The sequence below is a fragment of the Equus przewalskii genome, chromosome 31 (genome assembly GCF_037783145.1).
Source record: "Equus przewalskii isolate Varuska chromosome 31, EquPr2, whole genome shotgun sequence".
Taxonomy (NCBI): domain Eukaryota; kingdom Metazoa; phylum Chordata; class Mammalia; order Perissodactyla; family Equidae; genus Equus; species Equus przewalskii.
In genome coordinates this window covers 5,952,620-5,975,497 of record NC_091861.1, presented here as the reverse complement: position 1 = coordinate 5,975,497, position 22,878 = coordinate 5,952,620, and the positions used below count along the sequence as shown (strand labels likewise).

Genomic DNA, 22,878 nt, shown 5'->3' with positions numbered 1-22,878 from the left:
TAAAATGCCATTTATAACTAACATGCAGTCTACACTTAATCTCTAAGGGGAACAAGTTTATATACTTGTTGTGGACTACGAAGTAGAAAGATATTTTGACATGAAAAGAATAAAAGAGCATGCTACAAATATCTCAAAGTGAGTACCTTTAGTCACTGATCCCTACCACTTAGCTAAATACTAACAGCTAACACTTACTAGGCAATTAGGATGTGCCAGGCACTGCATTTTATATGCTAAGCACTATACCTTATATTATTATATTATTATTAGCTCATTTAATGCTCAGAATTGCTCTATGAAGAACATAAAATTATTACCATTTTTCAGAGGCAAAGAAGAGTAAGTAACTTGATCAAGGTCACAGAGCTGGTAAGCGACTAAGTCAGGGCTCAAACCCAGGTTTCAGAGCTCATGCTTTAAGTTTCTGCCTTACAGCTTTCAAGCAGGAGAAACTGTGCAGGGATAGTATACTGTGAGGGTTGTGGGTTCTGATTAAATTAAAAATTCTTTATCTTACAGATTAAGCAAAGCAGTAAAGAAATTCCTTAGTTATTACCATGGGTTAGTGACAGAATTACCTTGGCTTTTTTGGCTCTGATTTGTATTTAAAGATAGCCCTGATTTGTATCTAAGGATAGAGCAAAAAGTGAGAAATAATCTTCAACTGTGTCCCTATGCCATCTGTGCACATTAAATATTCATTTGACAAGCTCAATGGACAGATTTTCATTTTAAAGTAGGCTCAATCTGCATCAAAAGATAACTGAATTATTAGGATTCTAAAAAATTAAAGTATATCTCATTAACAATAATTATTTAAAAGCTACCTTTATATGTGGCCTTCACTAATTTAAATAAAGCCACAGTTATAATTAATATAGCACAAAAAAAAACCCCTCCAGTTCACCAGTTTGGATCCCAGGCGTGGACATAGCAATGCTTATCAAGCTATGCTGTGGCAGGCATCCCACATATAAAATAGACGAAGATGGGCACAGATGTTAGCTCAGGGCCAGTCTTCCTCAGCAAAAAGAGCAGGATTGGCAGGGGATGTTAGGTCAGGGCCAATCTTCCTCAAAAAAAAGAGGAAGATTGGCAGTGGATGTTAGCTCAGGGCCAATCTTGCTCAAAAAAATAAAAATAAAAAATATTTTTTAAAAAACCCCTCCATATTAAGAGGGGAGACTAGAATAAATCCCGCGATTTTAGACTGGAATTAGAGATATCATGTGAACTTGTGCTTTTTAAGATAGATAGAGAAATAAATATATGTGGGCATCATATATACTTCTATATATTTCCTAGCTCTGCACACTGAGAACATCTAGAAGCAAGACCCAGTACCACTGAGCATTATCTGGCACCCAGATCTTGGTTTCTAAAGACCATCCTTCACTAAAGGAATCTTTGATCCTTTGAGAAATGGCTGATTCCAACACAGAGAGAAAGGAAAGTAAAAGATGAACTTGGAATACTTTGTGGTGTCAGAAAGTGAAGAGAGGCATAAAGATGGGGAAATGTCAAAAGGACAAAGGAAACAGACTAAAGGGGTTCCCACTGGCAAAATATGAAACAATTTGAGCAGCAAGATAATAACAGATTATAAACCACTGATAAAATAAGAATTCATGAGTTCATATTCATATAAATAGCAAACAAACAGGTGAGAATGGAAAACTCTTCAGTAGAATGCCAACCAATAAATATAGAAAGGATAATGGTTGTAGAAAAATTGCCACTTTGCAATCATCATAGTAATAACTGATTCAGGCAAAAATCATTAATGGCAGTCAAAACTAGGGGTACAAGTTTAATCTGATAAACTCTACCTTAAACAAGTGATTACACTTAAGATCACCAAAAACGGGACAAATGGACATGAGCCTAAAATTCCACTTCCTTGGTGTTGCTGCCAAAGATACATAATCTGTATCTCATCATTTGGGGACATTCTTCAAAATAACTACCCTGTCCTCAAAAATATCAAGATCAATAAGGAAGAAAGACTGACGTATGTTCCAAATTAAAGGAGGCTTAGAAAATATGACTACTAAATGCAATATGATATTGTGTTGGATCCTGGACTGCAAAAAAAAAAACAAAAAAAGACAGCTATAAAGGATATTATTAAGACAATTGTCAAAATTTGAATACAGACCACAGACTAGATAACAATATTACATCAACATTTAAATTTCCTGATTCTGATAACTGCACTGTCGTTATGTAAGAGAATGTCCTTGTTCTTAGGAAATCCACCTTCTGATATATTTAGAAGTAAAGGACACGTCTGCAATATACTCTGACAGGATTCAGAAGAAAAGTCTGTGTGTGTGTATGCGTGTAAATGCGTAACACATCCTTTTGCTCATACACACATAAATATTTATACACAGAGAGAGTGGCAGAACACAAATGATAAAGTAAGGGGGGAAACTGTAAACAATGAGTGCATCTGTGTAAAGAGTACAGGCGAGCTCTTTATTCTGTTCTTAAAACTTCTCTATAAGCTTGAAACCATCTTAAGAAGTTAACCCAAAGAACTTTATATTTCTCTAATTTCTTAGTTTTTTCTGGGAACCTTTAAAAGATTCTCTTTTATTTTTAGAACATTTTATTTTGGATAAATTAGTGACAAAGTCTTATTCATAATCTTCAACATTAATAATGGACTTTAAAGTTTATCCTGCTTCTTTTCCTACAGTGTATAGGAATGAACTATTTTTTCCAAGAATACTCAACTTGATGTTAATTAATAGTATTTCAGAATAAATTATTTATTGAGTGAGAGTACATACACTAAACATGGGTATAGCTAAATAAATCCATCTAATTTTAAAGAATTTATATCTTCCCACAACTCCTTTACAAGTAAATTCCACTCAGAAAATTCTATTCCCAGAAAAGACTTTAGAAAAATATTAACACACAGTACAAGTACTCTCACTATAAAAAAATCTTCCTTGAATTATTTTCATATTAAAAAAAAAAAATCCTGGGGCTGGCCCCGTGTAGTGGTTAAGTTTGGCACACTCCACTTAGGCAGCCCAGATTCATGGGTTTGAATCCCGGGCATGGACCTACACCACCCACACCACCCGTCAGCCATGCTGTGGCAGTGACCCAAATATAAAATAGAGGAAGATTAGCACAGATGTTAGGTCAGGGGAATCTTCCTCAGGATAAAGAAAAAAATATTCACAAGGTCTAGTAGAAATCTGGCAAGGAAACTGAGTTTTGAAAAAGTGTGTGTGGTGTTTGGTGGGGGAGGTATCATTAGAAAAAAAGGCAGAGAAACATAAAATGTACAAGGAAAATTGGTGGTATGGTGGGGGATATCGTCTGTCTTCTGATTCTGCAGCTTGATGCTGCCTTCCTCACTGTCAAGGAGTTGCAGTCGTAATGGAATCCATTTAAACAGTGATGTACTTTACAAAGGACCCAGAATACGTTTTCTGAAAGATTGTGATGGATGAGAATACAATATGGAGATATTGATGAAGATTCATCCAATGTGGTTGTTACCATATCCATGGATGGGACTGCGTGAGGAAGAAAGGACAAGAAATAGCACCCGAAGGCAGACTGCTCAGGGAAACATAAGGATGTGAGTGGATGTTTTGATGAACTAAATTTTTTTTCACGCCATAAATACACTTTCAGAAAGACACCAACGTTCTCAAAATTAAATTCATATGTAATATCCTCAATCTTTAGAAAATAATAATTTAATAGGGAACAGTAATAAAGGGGATAAAAAAACAGCTTCTTTTGTCGCAGAGTCAAATATCTGAAGTCCTATTATGTGCAAAGTACTAGCAGAATTCATTTAGAAAGACAGAAAAATACGTCAGACAATTGTGCTTTGGGGCCTCCTGAATTAGTCTTTGCAAATCAGAGAACAACTTTACAACTGTTCTTACCTTTCTCTCTGGCCTTTAAACTAAGGTATGTAAAAAAAGTATGTTGGTAAAATGGCAAAATAATGTCCTGCTGATTGTGGTAAAATGTTTAGGGATTATTTTTATTTTATTCAATAAAAGATTTTAATAATTTTATATATTCATTTCTTTTCTGACTGAACGCACTTTAAATGCTACAAAAACCTAATATTTTCATGTCAAGAATGAAATCTACATATAGGCCTTAAAAGAACATGACGGGTTATTCTTTTTTAAATCTAAGGAAAGCATGAATAAAACTGGCAACTGGTAATGTTCCATCTTAATACAAAATTTAGAAATTCAGTAGAGTTTATTACCATTTTCAAGAATATAATTTCACATCATTCCTAAGTACCAGACGTTCCATTCCAAAACCCGAAGTGAAAGCTAGAGACAGGACAGAGCAAAATAAAGGAATGCTCTGATTTTGGAGTCATTCCCTCCTCAGTTCAAAAACAGGCTCCTATATTTACCAGCTGTGTATTTTTAGCCAATTTAGTTCAACTCTATGAGCCTCAATTTCTTTGTTGTAAGAATGAAATGAGATAACGTATGGAAAACTTCTAAGGCCATCCATAAAGATAAGAACACTCTAGTAAATTAGTCCCTGGATGTCAAGACAGATAAAATCCTATCCTCCTGCGAGGGCCCCAGGGCTGAGTGGTTGAGTTCACAGGCTCTGCTTCTGTGACCCAGGGTTTCGCAGGTTCAAATCCTGGGCGTGGACCTAGCACCACTCATCAGGCCATGCTGGGGCAGCGTCCCATATGCCACAACTAGAAGGACCCACAACTGGAATGTATAACTATGCACTGGGGGGCTTTAGGGACGAATCCTATGCTCCAATTAAAAAATCAACTACCTGATCAAAGATATTTCTTGCCATGATTCTAAGCAGAAATTTAGTTCTATTTACTCTGCTTAGGACTCCATGTGATTTCCAAATCTGACTATTCAAGTCTCGTCAATTCTGGTAAACAATCAGTATATTCTTAGATATTGTCTCCGGCCTACTCATGTTACTCTCTCCTCTGTAACTCCTATTAGATGTACATTACATTTTCTTACTATGTAATCTACATCACTTACCCTCTCTTTTACAATTTCTCTTTATATTTTTGTACTGCAAACAGGGGCTTGGATTCAGAATCAAACTTCACAAATATCAACCAGTTAACTACTTTTTTCTTCAGTTGTGTATAATTTGCTTGCTCAGTTTATCTCTGTGACTATCTTTTACTTCTAGAAGTCATATATAGTACTATGTAAAATGTCTTTAATTTTTTGATAGTATCTTTTTCCTTTTCCTCTTTTTTTTGGTGAGGAAGATTGTCCCTGAGCTAACATCTGTGCCAATCTTCCTTTATTTTGTATGTGGGATGCCACCACAGCGTGGCTTGATGAGTGGTGCGTAGGTCTGCACCTGGGATCCAAACCTGTGAACCCTGGGCTGGGGAAGCAGAGCATGTGAACTTAACAACTATGCCACCAGGCCAGCTCCTCCTTTTCCACGTTTTTTATCCCATATTTTTAATATTTAAAGTCAGAAAATGCTCATTCTTTTAAGCTCTTGGGAGTCTAAATCTGTTGTTTGTTGTCTCTGTCGACTCTTGCTCGTGGTGATTACTCTGTAATGTGGACAATGAGCTCCTCTGCAGTAAGGGCTTCATCTCTTGCACAGGTCTACTTAAGGATCACTTCTTCCAGAGTGCTTTTGCTTTTGCCAGATATCCCAGGTTGCATTACCAGCCAGGTCCAGTTTTTATATTAATTCTCAGCTGAGGAAAGTATAACTATGAACCCCAAACCTCAGGGTTAATAGACCTGTGGTTACAAATTCTCAGGGAAGCTCCTCTCTTCAACAGAATGTCAAGGCAGAGACAGGAAAACTTCTTATAACTGCTATTGGGTGGATCCCTGCCCCTCTCCCCCCACCCCCGCCCTGGACACACACAGATCCATCACTCCTGAGAACAGAGATCTTCAAGGGTCCTGGCTGTTTGTGAAGCTCTCAATTCCAATGCCCTATTCAGGTTCCTTGATTCATCTTAAGGCCTCCTTTTCTGTCCCCATGTGGCAGTTAAAATTCAAGCCCATTGGATAACTGCCCCCATCGTGTTCTCCTAAAATAGCTGATAATATGTAATATTATTGAATATGTGAATTGATAACATGTAATATTTATTGAACATTTAATGAATGCCACGCACTATGCTAACACTTCACATATCTTATTTCACTTCATTCTCATAGAAACCCTACTATTTCCTCCATCTTACAGGTGAGGAAACCAAAAGAGAGAAAAGTAACTTGCTCAAGCTTATGTAGCGAGTGAGCATCAGAACTGACATTTGAACCCAGATCTACATGAACTTGGAGTGTGCACTGTTAATTACCACACACTGCCACTTTTTAAAACTTCTTCCTAGTGCCCAGGCTAGCACTGGATGCAGCGTAGTCACTCAAGGACTGTCTGTTGAATGAACACATTCTCCTTCAGTGTGTAAGTTTGTTATGGGAAACTCTGAGAACAATGAAGTATTTCGTAGATTTTTATTGTTGTTTTGTTTTGTTTTGTTTTTTTGAGGAAGATTAGCCCTGAGCTAACTACTGCCAGTCCTCCTCTTTTTGCTGAGGAAGACTGGCCCTGAGCTAACATCTGTGCCCACCTTCGTCTACTTTATATGTGGGACGCCTACCACAGCATGGCGTGCCAAGTAGTGCCATATCCACACCCAGGATTCAAACTGGCGAACCCGGGCCGCCAAGAGGCAGAACGTGCAAACCCAATCGCTGCGCCACCGGGCCGGTCCCAATATATAATGTGTGATTTTTTTTTTTTTTTTGAGGAAGATTAGCCCTGAGCTAACATCTGCTGCCAATCCTCCTCTTAGAAGATTTTTAGAGGGGCTGGCCCGTGGCCGAGTGGTTAAGTTCGCGCGCTCCGCTGCAGGCGGCCCAGTGTTTCGTCGGTTCGAATCCTGGGCGCGGACATGGCACTGCTCGTCAGACCACGCTGAGGCAGCGTCCCACATGCCACAACTAGAGGAACCCACAACGAAGAATACACAACTATGTACCGGGGGGCTTTGGGGAGAAAAAGGAAAAAATAAAATCTTTAAAAAAAAAAAAAAAGAATTTTAAGAGTAGAAATAATGCTGGATGGCACTTCCAGCCACATTTTATACTTGAATTACAATATTAAAATGTCTGGGGCCGGCCCCGTGGCTGAGTGGTTAAGTTCGCGTGCTCTGCTTTGGCGGCCCAGGGTTTCACCAGTTCGGATCCTGCATGCGGACATGGCACGGCTCATCAGGCCACTCTGAGGCAGCGTCCCACATGCCACTACTAGAAGTACCCACAACTAAAATATACAACTATGTACTGGGGGGATTTGGGGAGAAAAAGCAGGAAAACAAAAAGAAGATTGGTAACAGTTGTTAGCTCAGGTGCCAATCTTTACAAAATAAATAAATAAAATAAAAAGTCTGTCTTATTGACTATTTGTGAAATCATGAATTTTCTAGTGATACCAAGATGTATAACATTAGGTGTTCAATAATTGTTAAATCTGTCATCACTGTCATCATCATCCTGATCAAGACAGAATCCCGCCTTGAGAAGAACTTAAAGCTAATGATGAGCACATGTACAGAACCTGGTAGGCAGCCAGGTATATGAACAAACATTTAACAGAAAGAGGAAAGGGGAAAAGCTCACCAGGGATCTACAAAGTTGCAGGATGATAAATGCACATTTTCTGGTAACATGAACTCATTCCAAAAATTGAGGGGGGAAGGCAGATACTATTTTTATGTTAAAACAGACGTTATAGACCAGAATATAAAAAATACAAAATTCCAAAAAATCTTGAGGTTCAAATAGATGACTTCATGGAATCTTTAAGTTCATTATTAGGAATAACCATAACAAGAGAGTATGAGAATAACGACATGTATTTATACAGCGCTTACTCTGTGCCACGCATATATTAACTCATTTATCCTCACAACGATCCTAGTAGGTAATTATTATTAGCACCTCAATTTTATAGGTAAGCAAACTGAAGTACTGTCAGGTTCAGCAACTCATTCAAGGTCAAACAGCTGCTGACATTGAGTCTTGAACCTAGGCCAGGCAGCTCCAGAGTCTATGCTGTCTCTGACGGCCAAACACAAGGTGGAACTGGAGTTAGGTAAAATGTAGATTAAGAGTTTGGAGAAGTTAGGAGAAGGAAATTGAAAGACTCTTTATTATTTGGCCTTAGAGAAGTCCAATCATAGTTTGAGGCAACAGCTAATACAGAAACTACACTAAAATATTTCAAAGACATTTTTCAAAATGAAATAAGCACTGTAATTTTTAAAGTGTTGAGTGGACACTGTCTCAAGTTTGCTTATTTATTGCTTCAGGCTTTTTCAGAAGTTATTTCACGCATGTATGTTATTTCCCAAGCGTAATTCAAGTGCAAGAGAGTGTGTGTTATTTCTTTTGCACCTTTACCACAACACAGCCCTCGGCACATAACAGTGCTTAATAAATGCTTGTTCAACTGAACTAAAATTCTAAAGTCTCTCTTTCACTATCTCTTACCTAAGGAAATAGATGTGGAAAAATGGTTACATCACTTAAGTTGAAGTTTAAAATCTACTTAACAAAAAACCTACAAATATTATCTGGTAGGAAACAGAAATAGAGGGGAAACTCCAAAATAGAGAGTATTTTTGTCACTGAAAAATTAAATATGATAAGGACAACTCAGCAAATTCCAAAAAAGAAGCATGAATTAGTAAAAATAACCAAATGAATTAAATTAAGTGGGCTCACTCTACCTTCTGACCTAGAAATTTTTGAGTCTGTAATTACAAATCCTTGCTCCTCATGTTACGCAAATTAAAGTGTAAATATTCAAAGAAAATACAGAAGAACTGTTTTAAGTTCTTTTCAAAAATAGAGATGAGGCAAATGCAACTAGACCAAGGTCAAATTTATTTTAACCTAGCATTTCCTTTTTTTTTCCTTCAACTACAATTTTACTTGAAAGGTTTACCTCCTTACATTCCTGACTGGATTTCTCCACTAGGGAAAAACATGAAAGATAATTCCATGCCCACTTAGAAGGCAAAATGAAAAATCTATGAAACAAATGGAATAAAACTGGTTCCAATAAGAATTATGACCACTCTTACTGAAATTAAGAAACTCCATTATTTTATGAATAGGACTGTCCTGAAACTTTAAAGGTAAAAGACTAAAATAATAGTAGAATAACCTCAGAGGTCCCAGTGAAAATAGAGCTACCCTTTGAGAATTTGAATAAGAGGTATAACATAGTGGATGGAGTATACAGGACATCACCCAGACTACTGAGTTGCAGAGAAGCCTTAGCCAAAAACAGACTCAGGGAATGGTTAGAGGGTCTAGAAAGAGAGTTAGAATAAGGAGGTAAAACTAGGAGAGGGGAGAATCTATATAAAGGGAGTGACATTCAGGGAGGGAGATGAATAACAAAGTCACAAGAGTAGTACAACAGGATTTGGTTGTACTGCTTAAACTTCTATTTCATAAGAATTATCAATTTTGAAGATGTTTTAATCACAAAAACATCTGCACCTGAATGATTTCCTTAGTACATGTTCATTTCCTTACTAAAAGAAAGATGTCCACCTTAGCAATCACCAAAAAAAGCTATAACTTGGCAATATCCCATTAAAAAACAGAGTTCATAATAGTTCCTAAAAAGGTAAAAACTGAAAACAATATTTAAAACTTTTTAAAGTAAAAATGTTACTTTACTTGTTCCATGTTAAAATAAGGCTTCCAAACGTTTTCACTCTGACACTTGCCTTAATTTTGAAGGCCAAGTTTTCATGGCTCTCTAAAGGCAAAGTTAATGTCCTTTACTAAGATTTACTGAGTCCTACTAAGTACGTTCCACCAGGCTCAGCGCAGCGTTTATGTGGGGAGTAGGAGTGGAAGGGGATAGCATAAAAAGAACCAAGAGTTTTCTATTTGAGGAGACAAAGCACGGGTACAAGAAACAAGTAACAGTAGAAGGCAAGCTGCTAGTAATGATTGAGTAAGTGAAAAGAAAAAAGTGATAAAGCATAAGAGAAAAAAACATTGAGCTGCAAATTTTGAAACCTGCATTATAACCCAAGGTCTGTTAATAACTTGTTTGAAAAGCTTGGGCAAGACACTCCTCCAAGCCTTAATTCTTCAGCAATAAAATCATGGGCCCCTTCAATTCTAGCTATTTATGTCACTATTTCTCTTGAATGGCTCCACTGAAAGTAATTATGATGGTCCTTAAGTACCGATATACTATTTTTACTTATAACCTCACTTAAAGATGTAAAAACAGAATTTTTCTGTGCTTAAAACTCCAATACAAATATTAAAACAGAACCAACTTAAAAATTAACACAAGCAATAAAAACACCAATAAAATTAAAATAAGACTAATTTAATATGAGGCATGATGCTGCCCCATAAAAATTAAATTTTGTTCATAACCTGAATATGACAACAATTGTGATGACACAGGTCCTTTCACGTTCAGCACCTCTACTTATCATGGGCACCTGAGGACTCAGCTCTCCCACCACTTGTCTCTACTCACTACTGAGAAGCCTTTGTTTTTACAACATGCTGTGACGTTGCCCCAAAGGCATCATTTATTAATTTTACCCCCATGATTATAAACAGAAATGCAAACTTGGGCATTGAAATTCCATATCAGAATGTTGTTTTAAGGTGTCAGTCATGATGATCTTGAATAAACTCGTATTATTTTCTTTTAGCTTACCATCAAAATGAAAATAGGGAATTTAAAAAATTCTAATCATTTTTTCCTTTTTGCATTTCTATTTTATACATTTCCTATGATAAGCAATCATTTTTTCAATTGAGTTTCTTAAATGATAGCTTTATTGAGATAAAATTCACACATTTAAAATGTACAATACTTTTTAGTATATTCATAAAGCTGTGCAACAATGTCACAATCAATTTGAGAACATTTTCTTCACCCCAAAAAGAACCTCCCTAACTCCCCCATACCCATTAGCAGTCAGTTTCCATTCTCTCAGCCCTCCCTCCCCCCCACTCATGCCAGCCCCAGGCAACCACTGAACCACTAATCTACTTTCTGTCTCTATGGATCTGCCTATTCTGGATATGTCACATAAACGGAATCATGCACCGTGTGGTCTTCTGTGACCGAATTCTTTTCACTTAGCATGTTTTCAGAGTATATACACATTGCAGCATTTATCAATACTTCATTCATTTTATTACCAAATAGTATTCATTGTATGGATACTTTGTTCATCAGTTGATGGACATTCAGGTTGTTTCTACTTTTTGGCTGTTATGAATAATGCTGCTACAAATGTTCCTGTACAAGTTTTTTTTGAACAGTTGTTTCACTTCTTTTCAGTACACACCTAGGAGTGGAATTGCTGGGTTATATACTAATTCAATGCTTAACTGACTGAGAAACTACCTTACTATTATCCACAGTGATCATACCATTTTACATCCCCACTAGCACCGTACGAGGGTTCCGACTTCTCTATCACCAGGTATGAAGTGGTATCTCACTGTGATTTTGATTTGCATTTCCCTGATGGCTAACGATATTGAGCATCTTTTCACGTGTTTATTGGCCATTTGTTTATTTTCTTTGACGAAACGTCTATTTAGATCCTTCGCCCATTTTTAAATTAGATTATTTGCCTTTTTATTTATTGAGTTGCAAGTTGCATTACTTTTATACTCAGAAAAAAAGTTTTTAAAAAGCATTGAATGTATGCTGACACATATCTTTTTAATCACTAAGAATGTGGCAGAGTTAAAGATTGAGGGTCATGCTAGTGGAAGCACCTGCCCTATTCCTGATGGACTCCTTCTCTCACCTCTGGGGAGGTAGACGGATTTATCTGCTTGGTAAATTTGGTAATACCTAAGCTTGACTGGCTCAGCCACCTTCTTCCTCGAGTGAGCCTGCCAGCAGAGAACACACTCTGCTCTGCTCTGCTGTTCTAGCTGGGCAGGCCTCCTGCACAGGAAAAGACATAGAGGAGATCAGATTGAGTCAAAACAAGAAGGAAAAATTAGATAGATGGTAAAAAAGGAGAGAGTGGGATGGGACAGGTACAAAGACAAGGAGTTTTTAGAGGAAACTGAGTGTGACAGCTTGGCTGGATGGGAAAGCATCTGAAGTGGCTAGGGGCCTACTGGAGCTGCCTTTTCAACTCACACTGGGGCTGCTCCACTTCCAGTCCTCACTCCTAAGCCTTTCCACAATGTCTCAGCAACCATCTCTCCAACTCTATTCCCTGCTAGTCTACTACAAAACCTCTTCCCTAACCAAAATGGGCAACTGATCTGCCTCTCGAATTAACAAGCATTTTAAAAAATGAGATACGTAATATTGGTGAGGGTTCAATGAAATATGCATTGTCACATGCTGCTTGATTTGGATGTAAATTGGAACAACATACCAGAAAACAATTTCACAATAAGTAGCAAGAATATTAAAACAATTAAGATCTAGCAGTTTTATTTCTGAAGATTTATGTTGAAGAAATATTCTGAATACCAACAAAAAAGAAGAGGAAAAAATAATTTGAATATGCAAAATACAGAAAAGTGCAAAACAGGAAGAATAATTTTATACTCAATTTTTTTTAAAAAGCATTGAGTCAAGGGGCCGGCTCCGTGGCCGAGTGGTTAAGTTCGCGCGCTCTGCTGCGGCGGCCCAGGGTTCAGATCCTGGGCGTGGACATGGCACCGCTCATCAGGCCAGGTTGAGGTGGCATCCCACATCCCACAACTAGAAGGACCAGCGACTAAGATATACAACTGTGTACAGGGGGGATTTGGGGAGATAAAGCAGGAAAAAAAAAAAAAGATTGGCAACAGTTGTTAGCTCAAGTGCCCATCCTTAAAAAAAAAAAAAAAAGAGGAAGATTGGCAACAGTTGTTAGCCCAGGTGCCAATCTTTAAATTAAAAAAATAATAATAAAAAAAATTTTAAAAAAGCATTGAGTCAAGAACACATAATTTTTTAAACATCACTAAGAATACTACAGAGTTAATCTAAATATTAATTACTATTCACCTCTTTAAAAAGAAAATAATCCAAATAAATATAAGGTTATCACAAAAGTTTAGTAAATTAAAATGTTGTGCTTTTGCACCATTTAATAAGAGCTTACTGTGTGCCAAACACTGTGGAAGGTAGACACCTTGACACGTATCATCTCAGGTAATAAATACGCAGGTTTTTCTTCTTTTGGAAAATGAGGACACCCTTTGGCTCAGGACCCTACGTATTTTAGAGCATCAAAGAGTCGACCAATATATTTGCCAATAACCTACAGAAACAGGAGTTTCTCCAAAGACAGTTCTCAAAGGCACAAACTAGAGACCTCCATGGTGGAACTCTATAGATCTGAGAAATGAACTCATCTGAACTGTTACAGAACTTTTCCCCACATGTTTACCAAACTCTAAGTCAAAAAGGTGACACTTACAATTCTGGTAAAATGAAGACAGTAAATTCTACACAATATTTACTGAATTAATTATACATTATACTAACCAATAAAGTTTTTCATGTTATTTCCTTTCCTTTCTAAAATAGTTACAACAAATCTACACAAAGCTGTTCATGACATTAAGAGATAAAATGACGTATAGAGGGGCTGGCGCCGTGGCCGAGTGGTTAAGTTCGCGCGCTCCGCTACAGGCGGCCCAGTGTTTTGTTGGTTCGAATCCTGGGCGCGGACATGGCACTTCTCATCAAACCACGCTGAGGCAGCATCCCACATGACACAACTAGAAGGATCCACAACAAAGAATATACAACTATGTACTGGGGGGCTTTGGGGTGAAAAAGGAAAAAAAATAAAAATCTTTAAAATGACGTATAGAGATAAGATGATGTATATATATTTGGGACTTGTATTTTTCATCAAATGTTTTGGTGAAAGGACTCATTTCCACTGCATTTCCCAGAGTAATTAGTACAACGCTGATCACCTATGGGCTCAAACACTAGCCATTAAACTCACTGGAACTAACACTAGTAGGGTCAGAGTTATTCACAAGCCACTACATTTCAAAATTATTCACCAAAATGTATATGGATGTTGTGATGTGTACATACATACGTATATTGTTATGTGTAGGTTCATATGGATTATCAATAAATTAAAATTAACATGAATTCAATTAGGATAAAGAACATAATAATCTATATGGCATCAAACACAATTTTAACACTATTTTTAAATTATAAAACCTAAGTTAGGAGCTCTCTAGCTTACTCTCTATTCTTCTTTTGAACAAGGAGCAAAAACTCATTTAATTGTATCATTTCAGAAGTTATGAAATTTCAAAATGAGTTTAGGCTGATATATTTATTTTTAATGAAGTCTCTCATTCATCGTCTCACATAGCCCTTTCAATCCATCCTGTATACCAGAGGCAGATTACTCTTCGGAAAACACTATCTTTGTATCTAACATAATAAAAACAGTCACTTGATATACTTGTGGAGGCAGATTACTCTTCGGAAAACACTATCTTTGTATCTAACATAATAAAAACAGTCACTTGATATACTTGTGGAATGAATATTTCCTCATGTTTAAAAGATCTATAATGACACCTTACTATCTGGTCAATTTAGCTAGTGTCACCCCAGTCTTATCTTTTTACTGAGCATCAAAACAATCTATTCATCTCAGATAAGTCTCACATCTCCAACACCCCACTACCAATATCCCATTAGCTGGTTCTAAATTCCTTTTCTTTTTATTCTGAATCCCTTACTGCCAGTACCCAGTTCAACCACATCAAGAACTCCAGACTCCTGCCCCTCTTTTTTTTTCCCTCACTAGTCAGCCTCCTCCTGGCATTACTTTCTTTCCTATCCATCATTCACTGATGCGGCCTATCTAGCTACTTCCTTAGTCCTCTTTTACTTCTACTGCACCAATCCTATAAAATCCCAGCCCTGATCAACCTAACCACTTTCTCTGCTCTTATACCCAAATTGCCATCTATTGCTAAAGAAAATCAGAATCACGCAGATTGATAACTCTACAAAAGCAGTATCCATCCAACCTCAGGTGGAGCCTCAATGCTGGCCAGATATCCGTCCTCATTGATCTCCCAGAACCACATCCTCCAAAGCTATACTAAACCTTCACCACCGTCCTTCAGTCCCCTTCCTACCCCAGCTCAGCAGACAGTCTGACCTGGGTCACAAGTAAACAGAGGTTACCAGATGTTAGTTGGTAACCAGTATTTCCTCCTCTTTTGTCAGTAGAAGAATGTCTCTATCTGCTGTTCAAGGATAATCTATCTGTACTCAGTTTCTGACCCTCTTCCACTTCATCAGGGAGCAAGTCTGTCTAAGCAATCTATCTGTGGACCCATTCCTCTCACCGGATAGGGCATCCTTATAAAACACAGATCTCGTTTACCCCAATCCCAAGTCTGTGAACAAGTTTTTGGACTTTGAGGAAAAATTCACCACAAGAAGTAATCATCTTTCTACAGTGTAAAATGCACAGAGGGCAGACAAATGATTGAAAATCCTGCAAGGTATTAGAGAGGTATAAAGAGTAATTTCTAAAGTTTTAAAAGACAAAAGGTAAGATAGTTGGGGAAGATTTATTTTTTAAAAGAATCACTATGCTTTTTCTTTCCTTCTTTCCTTTTAAATTTTTTCCCCTTTCTTTCTTTGTTTTCTTTTTTTTGGGGGGGGGAGGGGGGGCGGTGAGGAAGATTCTCCCTGAGCTAACGTCTGTGCCAATCTTCCACATACTTTGTATGTAGGAGTAGGTCCATGCCCGGGATCCGAACCTGTGGACCTGGGCCACCAAAAGGAGCACGTTGAACTTTAACCTCTCAGCCATGGGGCTGAACTATGCCTTGTCTTATCAAATAATCTATTAAATTATTCTTGTTTTAAGTAAAATACTACTAGGAAATGAAGCTTATATATAGAAATCCTTATAAAACTATAGCTGCTTCTAAGAGTTAGAGATTTATAAATGAGGTCAAATTAATTTTGTGGTTCTTATGCTTTTGTAGGTCAAGGACCCTTTGAAGAATCTAATGAAAGCTAAGAATTCCCTCCTCAGAAAAATACACATATACTACCCCTAAGTTATAAATGTTATTTCAGGAGGCTTAGAGACCCCTGAAAGCCTATTCTTGGGCCCAAGGTAAAAAACTGATTATTCTCCAGAAATTATATTTTACTCATGTCATATAGGTAGCTACTGTTTTCCATTGCTACAATAAAATACCTACATAAATATTTATAATATTAATCCTTATTCTGATGTTTAACATAATGGCAACACACTGATTTATATCTCCAGCACACAGAAAGTTAATAGAAAGGCAGGAAGAGAGATAGGTGTAAAAGTGAATAAGCTTTCTTGCAATTAGTCATTCAAGAGAATGTATTTTGATGGGGTTTTGGGAAAGGAAAAACTTCCAGAGTAAGGCAGTTTATTCCAGATTAGAAATTCTAAGAAAAGGATAAACCAACAGAGAAAAAAATTTGTCCCAGAGGAAGATACCTTCCAACGCTTTGGAAGACTGCTGGTAGAACATGATTTTTCCCCACAGATATTTTATTTCAGTGGAGAATATTCCCTAAAGAAAACATATATGACAAAAAGAGGGCACTATTAAATATATCCTAGCACAGTCCAGTGTCTGTGCACTCAAAGCTTCCTTGTACTCAAAGTTTCTTCCTGGCCAATCTATCAGACGTCATAAGTAGTATGAGAGAAATCAATGGATTCTGACTGCTAAATTAAAGTTTCTGTTCAACTTTCATCATGGAAAAGAAGGAATTTTGAATAGCTACGTTTTCCTCAGGTTAAAATTTATTGTTTTTTTTTTTCTTGTTCTCTTTGGAGCATTACTACTTTTGTGATAGAGAAGGAAGGAGAGGAAAGACGGAAGGAGTAAGGTTTGTACTCCTACTCTCTTCCCCCTTCAAGTTTATAATCATCTATGACCTGTCCTGACTTGTGAGCTTTCCATGGAAGACAGAAGAATAGGAAAGAACCAAAAGGTTAGGTAAGGCAAAACAAGCTACGGGGACTTTCTGGATATCTTTTCACATAGAAACAAAATGGAAACTCTCCAGCAAAGGTTATACATAGTTTTATACAAAGTACTATATAAGGATAAGGAAGCCTTGATCATAAGACAGACATTCTTAGAATATCCGTTTCTTCAGCCTAGATAAGTGTCCTTGGAGAGAATTTTTGCTCATAAGTTTTTGCACACATAGGTATACTCCTTGAGAATGTCAGGGAAGGCAAGCCATATACAGGAAAGTCAAAGCCCTCTTGGGGTTCACTAGGGAATCCCTAGGTTTCCTCCAGTCATACAGCTGAAAAAGGACAAAAAGCCTGTAGGCAACAAAATCCACAAAATTATAATTAACCAAGAGGCCACCTGCTACAACAAAAACTGCCTCCTGAATTACATACCTTTTACTTTGGGTTAATTTGAAATAGATCTTTCTCTGACTACTGAAAATATGAGCTTTGGTGAATATAAGACCTAGCAGATCAATTTTTAAGCTAGAGTTCAAATGTAAGACTAATAAGACAAACTGTCCTTGCTCTCCTTAGTCAAAAACATTTATGATTAAAATAAGGAAGTCACATGACACTGCTTCTAATTTTGGGTCTTTACAGTGCTTACCCAATGTTACAGGTAGAACTCTAGTTGACATGGCAAAGAACTCCACAAAAATTTTTTTTAAAACTATTGGAACAAAAGAAACCTAGTGACTACTTCATAAATTGTTCAAGAAAATAAAGCCTGATGACCAAATTTGGATTAATAAGCCACAAATGGAGAGAAATAAAGCCTTTTTCAGGAAACTAAATTTCATAATTTTTGAATCAGTATAGTTTATACTTCCACTCCTCTTTTCATCTGAGCTGAACTTGAGGGAGGAGATCATGTCGGTTACTTGGTATGAACCCTTTTAAGACCCACTTAACCAAATTTTTTTCATGCTCCACAAGTGGGAAAAAAAATCTAAAGTAATCTTTGGTGCTTCATAAAGTGAAAAGAATAACTCCACTAGGCTTCAATAAATAAGATATATTTTCACGAAAATAAGTCCTCACTGAAAAATCTTAAGCAATATTTTTTTAGTTCATCCATCCTTTTTAAGACTTAGTTGTACAGCAGTAAGACCTGTAGAAGAGAGAAACGGTCAGCAAGAAAAACAATGCATGCATAAAATAAAAATATAAGTGATATGCTCTCAAATACCCAGGAACAACAGCATTCTTAACCTTATCATAAAGTTCACATATTTTAAGGAAACTATATATTTCAAAATCTGTAATATAAAAAGTGCTTTAAAATGTTACTTTGCCTTCGTTCAAATTAGAAGACCACAGCCATCTAAATCACTGGGTTTTCAAAACTCAGCTAACATAGAAAAAAAGGTAATTATTTAGCCAGGTAGCAGTTTTCCAGGAAAAACAGGCTAAGTGTTCTCATAAGAGAATTTAATAGATATGACAATTACAAAATATTGTTGATTCCTAAAATCTCTCAGGTACTGTCAATTAAAATGCCAAATGGCCAAATATCAATAAAGGTGACTAAATCTGTCACTTACTGCTTCAGAATTCTTCCTACAGTCAAAAGGGAAAAACAACCTTGATTTGTCAGTATTTTGACAGACACACACTATCTTTCCTTTCCACAAGGTTAATGATGATGAAAAACATGAAGTCCTAAGAGACGGCAGGGATGAGTGGCAGAATGGCCAAGTTCCCACCTCCAAATATAACAAAGTGCAGAATCTCAAAACTGTGACTAAAACAATCTAAGAAATCTCAAGCTATTATAAGATCCAGAACTTTTTACGATGTTTTTCTTTAAATGATATTACAAATGAATTATTTCAAACGCATGAAAAACAAAAGTATTCCCTGGTTAAAAGGAAATATAATTTCCCCCAAGGGAATGATTCCTAAATAAAGAAAAGCCAGTACAGTATTCACGTGAATCTTCAAGGCCCTAAACTAAAGAGAATGCTCCATAACTGTATCAAGACTTAGACATATTGACTGTAGAATTTCTCAATAAAAATACAATCCTTGTAGAGGCCATATAAGAGCTTTTTTTAAAAAAAAAAAAATCGAAGATTGCCAGACTATCAATTACTTCTCCTCAAATAACTAAAAAGAAATTTGCTAAGACTAATTTTAGGAACAAAACAATGTATTCTTTTTTTTTAATCTAACTAAAATGGTGTCAATGGATACTTAAATACAAATGAAAACACTGTATTTCTCTACATACACATATGCATCTCTCACAAAACAAGCAACATCCAATAACCACCCCCTTTTCCCATTCTGTCTTTGATCCTTTAATATCCTACACACTGCCAACAGTGCGCCAGGTCTATAACGACTAGATTGTACAGAGGCAGTTTGTTTACTGACCAGGCAATTTAAGATTTCTTTATACCCTAAAGGTTGTGGAGGGGGCTTGTTACTTGTATCAAATTACACTGGATATTAATTAGGACTTCAGGCAAATTTTGACACTGAAGTGTGTGTGTGTGTGTGTGTGTGTGTGTGTGTGTGTATAAGAGGAAGACTGGCCCTGAGCTAACATCCGTGCCAATCTTCCTCTATTTTGTATGTGGGATGCCACCACAGCATGGCTTGATGAGTGGTGTGTAGGCCCATGCCTGAGATCCAAACCTGTGAACCCTGGGCCATGGAAGCAGAACACACTACACCCAACCCCTACACCACTGGACCAGCCCCTTGACACTGAATTCTGACATTAAATGTAGAAATAAAACTGCAGCTAAAACAGTATTTAGGAAAGTTTATTAAAGTACAGGGGTCCTGATAAGAACAATGATGGATCTTACTGACCCTCACTGAGGTCATTTAGCTTTCCAACAGGGTTCTCTTTCAGTTATAACAGCTCTGAACAAGAGATGGCTTCATGCAAATCACCACCTCTGTTGCAAAAACAACTTAAAGCATACACCTAGACAATATGTCAATAGCTTTCTATAAAAACTGCCATATTTCCTTTTAAATTTATCTAAACCATGATACATGTGTTACTCTTTTACTACCACTAAGCCTCCCAGCATTTTAGAGCCAAAAAACATACCCAGTTCCTTTCTAAATTTTGCTAAAAAGAATTTACCTTTCCTTTGATAAGAAACACGTCATATAGAGAAGCACGTTTACAAAACTCTTAGCCATGCCTGAAATGTGATTCAGAAAAGAAGTCTACAACAGTAAGTACTCTACCTGTTCACCATAAAGTTCAGTCTTCCTGTAGGTCCTCAAGTTCTCCCTACTTAACACCAATAGATACAGTAAACAAAGACTCACATGGCACCTTGACACATTGTTGACATGCTGATGTAAAAAACTCTAACAATGACACCTCAGGAAATGACTGAGCACTCTATTCATCTTATGACCCTCACTGAACAAGCACTGGGGACCTGTTTATCCTCCTCAGTGTTAACAGAGTCAACATTAACAGGAAGAGACTTCTTGGAACGTTCTTCCTGCATACAAACTCCTCAGTTTGAATATCACAGTAATTCAAGGAAAAGATTTTTAAATTTACCCCACAGAAGTTACCCCAGACTCTCAGGGTAGAAAGACATCTTAAGAATCTCACAGTAATCCTGTAGATAAGTGAAGCCCAATAAGGTCCTAACATTAGCTAGCTACATGTTGCTGCTGAGCACCTGAAATGTGGCTAGTCCACATTCAGATGGTTTGTAAGTGTAAAACACACACCAAATTTTGCAGATTTAGTATGAAAGAAAGAATGTAAAATATCTCGTTATGAACTTTCATGTGTGTGTGAGGAAGACTGGCCCTGAGCTACCATCCATTGCCAATCTTCCTCTTTTTTTTTTTGCTTGAGAGAGATTGTCACTGAGCTAACATCTGTGCCAATCTTCTTCTGTTTTGAATGTGGGATACTGCCACAGCATGGCTTGACAAGCAGTGTGTAGGTCTGCACCCAGGATCCAAACCAGCGAACCCCAGGCCACTGATGCAGAGCATGTGAATTTAACCACCATGCCACCAGGCCAGTCCCTTGTTAGAAACTTTTAAAACTGATTACATGCTGAAACTATATAAGGGATTAAATGAAATATATTACTTAATTTCACTTGTTTCTTTTTTACTTTGTTAATGTGACCAGAAAATTTAAATTGTTTATGTGACTTGCAACATATTCCTACTGCACAGCCCTACTATAGACCTATAGCCTTAATTCTGATAGTAAACAAAAACTCACTCAATATTTCCCAATTACAATACCTATTTAAAAGCCAGAAGAAAAAAGCATTATTTTCCCTTTTTACCAATTAAATTGAGATGATAATAAAAATAACTTAAGAAGAGTATAAAAATAGTCAGCAGAATCACTTTGCCCTGACACCATTTTAAAGGAAGATTTCTTCAAAAAGGCAAAAATAGCACAGGATACAAAAACCACACCTCATAAGAAAATAAGATGGGAAATACACAAATCAAGTTTTCTAATAAAGTAGGTCTAAAAGCTGATTATAAGGTGCATCTTTAAAGTGAAATGGACATTTCGTTCGTTTCCAGTTCCATGGGGCCTCAGAAAAATAAAACGTTTAAGATTCAGTCTCTTTATTATTCAAGCATCTTCAAATACAAACAAGTCATTAACACTATAAAAAGAGAAATAATTATCATAACCTAATTCTCTCTTCCAAAACAAAAAGAAAATAACAACACCCAAAAGCAAACTGAAAAATACATCAGTTTCTCTAGGGCTGAGGAGGCTACCTTTGGCCCACAAATATTATGAAATAAGAAAGCATATTTTAAAATAAGTATTTTTCTTACCACAATTTTTTTTAAGTACATTTTTTTTTAAATATTTTACTTTTTTCCTTTTTCTCCCCAAAGCCCCCCGGTACATAGTTGTATATTCTTTGTTGTGGGTCCTTCTAGTTGTGGCATGTGGGACGCCGCCTCAGCGTGGCTTGATGAGCAGTGCCATGTCCGCGCCCAGGATTCAAACCAACGAAACACTGCCCCCATAAGAGTATATTTTAAAAGTGAAATATTCCACAACACATTTCTACAAGTGAAACATTTCTTCTTCAACCGTAAGACATCGTTCTGCTTTACTTGATTTTAAAATGCAGGCCTCCAGGACTCTTGGGGGAAAAAACCCAGAGTATTTCTGAATCTACGGAAATATTTCTTTAAGGGGAGAAGGGAAGACAGCTCAGTAAAGGATGGGGGCGGGGGAAGCTTTTCCAGCTGTTCAGAGGACGCAAAAGTTACTTCTAGAAAATTGTAGATGGGGAAACTGCATAAAAAAAGAATTTAAGGAAATTAAGACCAATGAGTCCCCAGAGTTCACAACAGTTAATTCGATACTTTCTATGGTCTCCTAACAAATTTATAACCCAAAAGAGGCTGTATTTGGCTGTCAATTATCCATTTGAGATTCATCAGCTGAGCATAATCTTTAGACTCCTATTTGCTAGGTGATGCATTCCTTAGAAATCTTTTCCTTGTGCATTTAAATGCCAAGCTCAATTACATTCCCAGTAGAGTAAGCAGTAAGGATTGTACATATTTTAAAGCAGGGAGTTGATTGGCTGCAGTTTCCTGCTTTAGTGGAAAGCATAATGGGTAAAGCTCTTTCTGAATATAATCCTTAAACACTGAAAGCACTTTCAAAGAATCGAGTCTTCTAACATTGCCCAATAGGTAAAAAGACTGCCAAAATTTCCATCAGAGCATCCTATTTTTAGAGACTTTGGAATGGTTCATTTTAAATTGCATTCCACAGTACAATGTGTTTG

At 36.9% G+C, this 22,878-nt stretch overlaps 1 protein-coding gene across 2 annotated transcripts in view; it reads right to left on the bottom strand.

Annotated features, from left to right (window-relative positions):
• CNST (consortin, connexin sorting protein) overlaps window positions 1-22,878 on the bottom strand; it is a 114,335-nt gene that overhangs the window by 90,516 nt on the left and 941 nt on the right. The gene's annotated exons all lie outside the window — the stretch shown is intronic.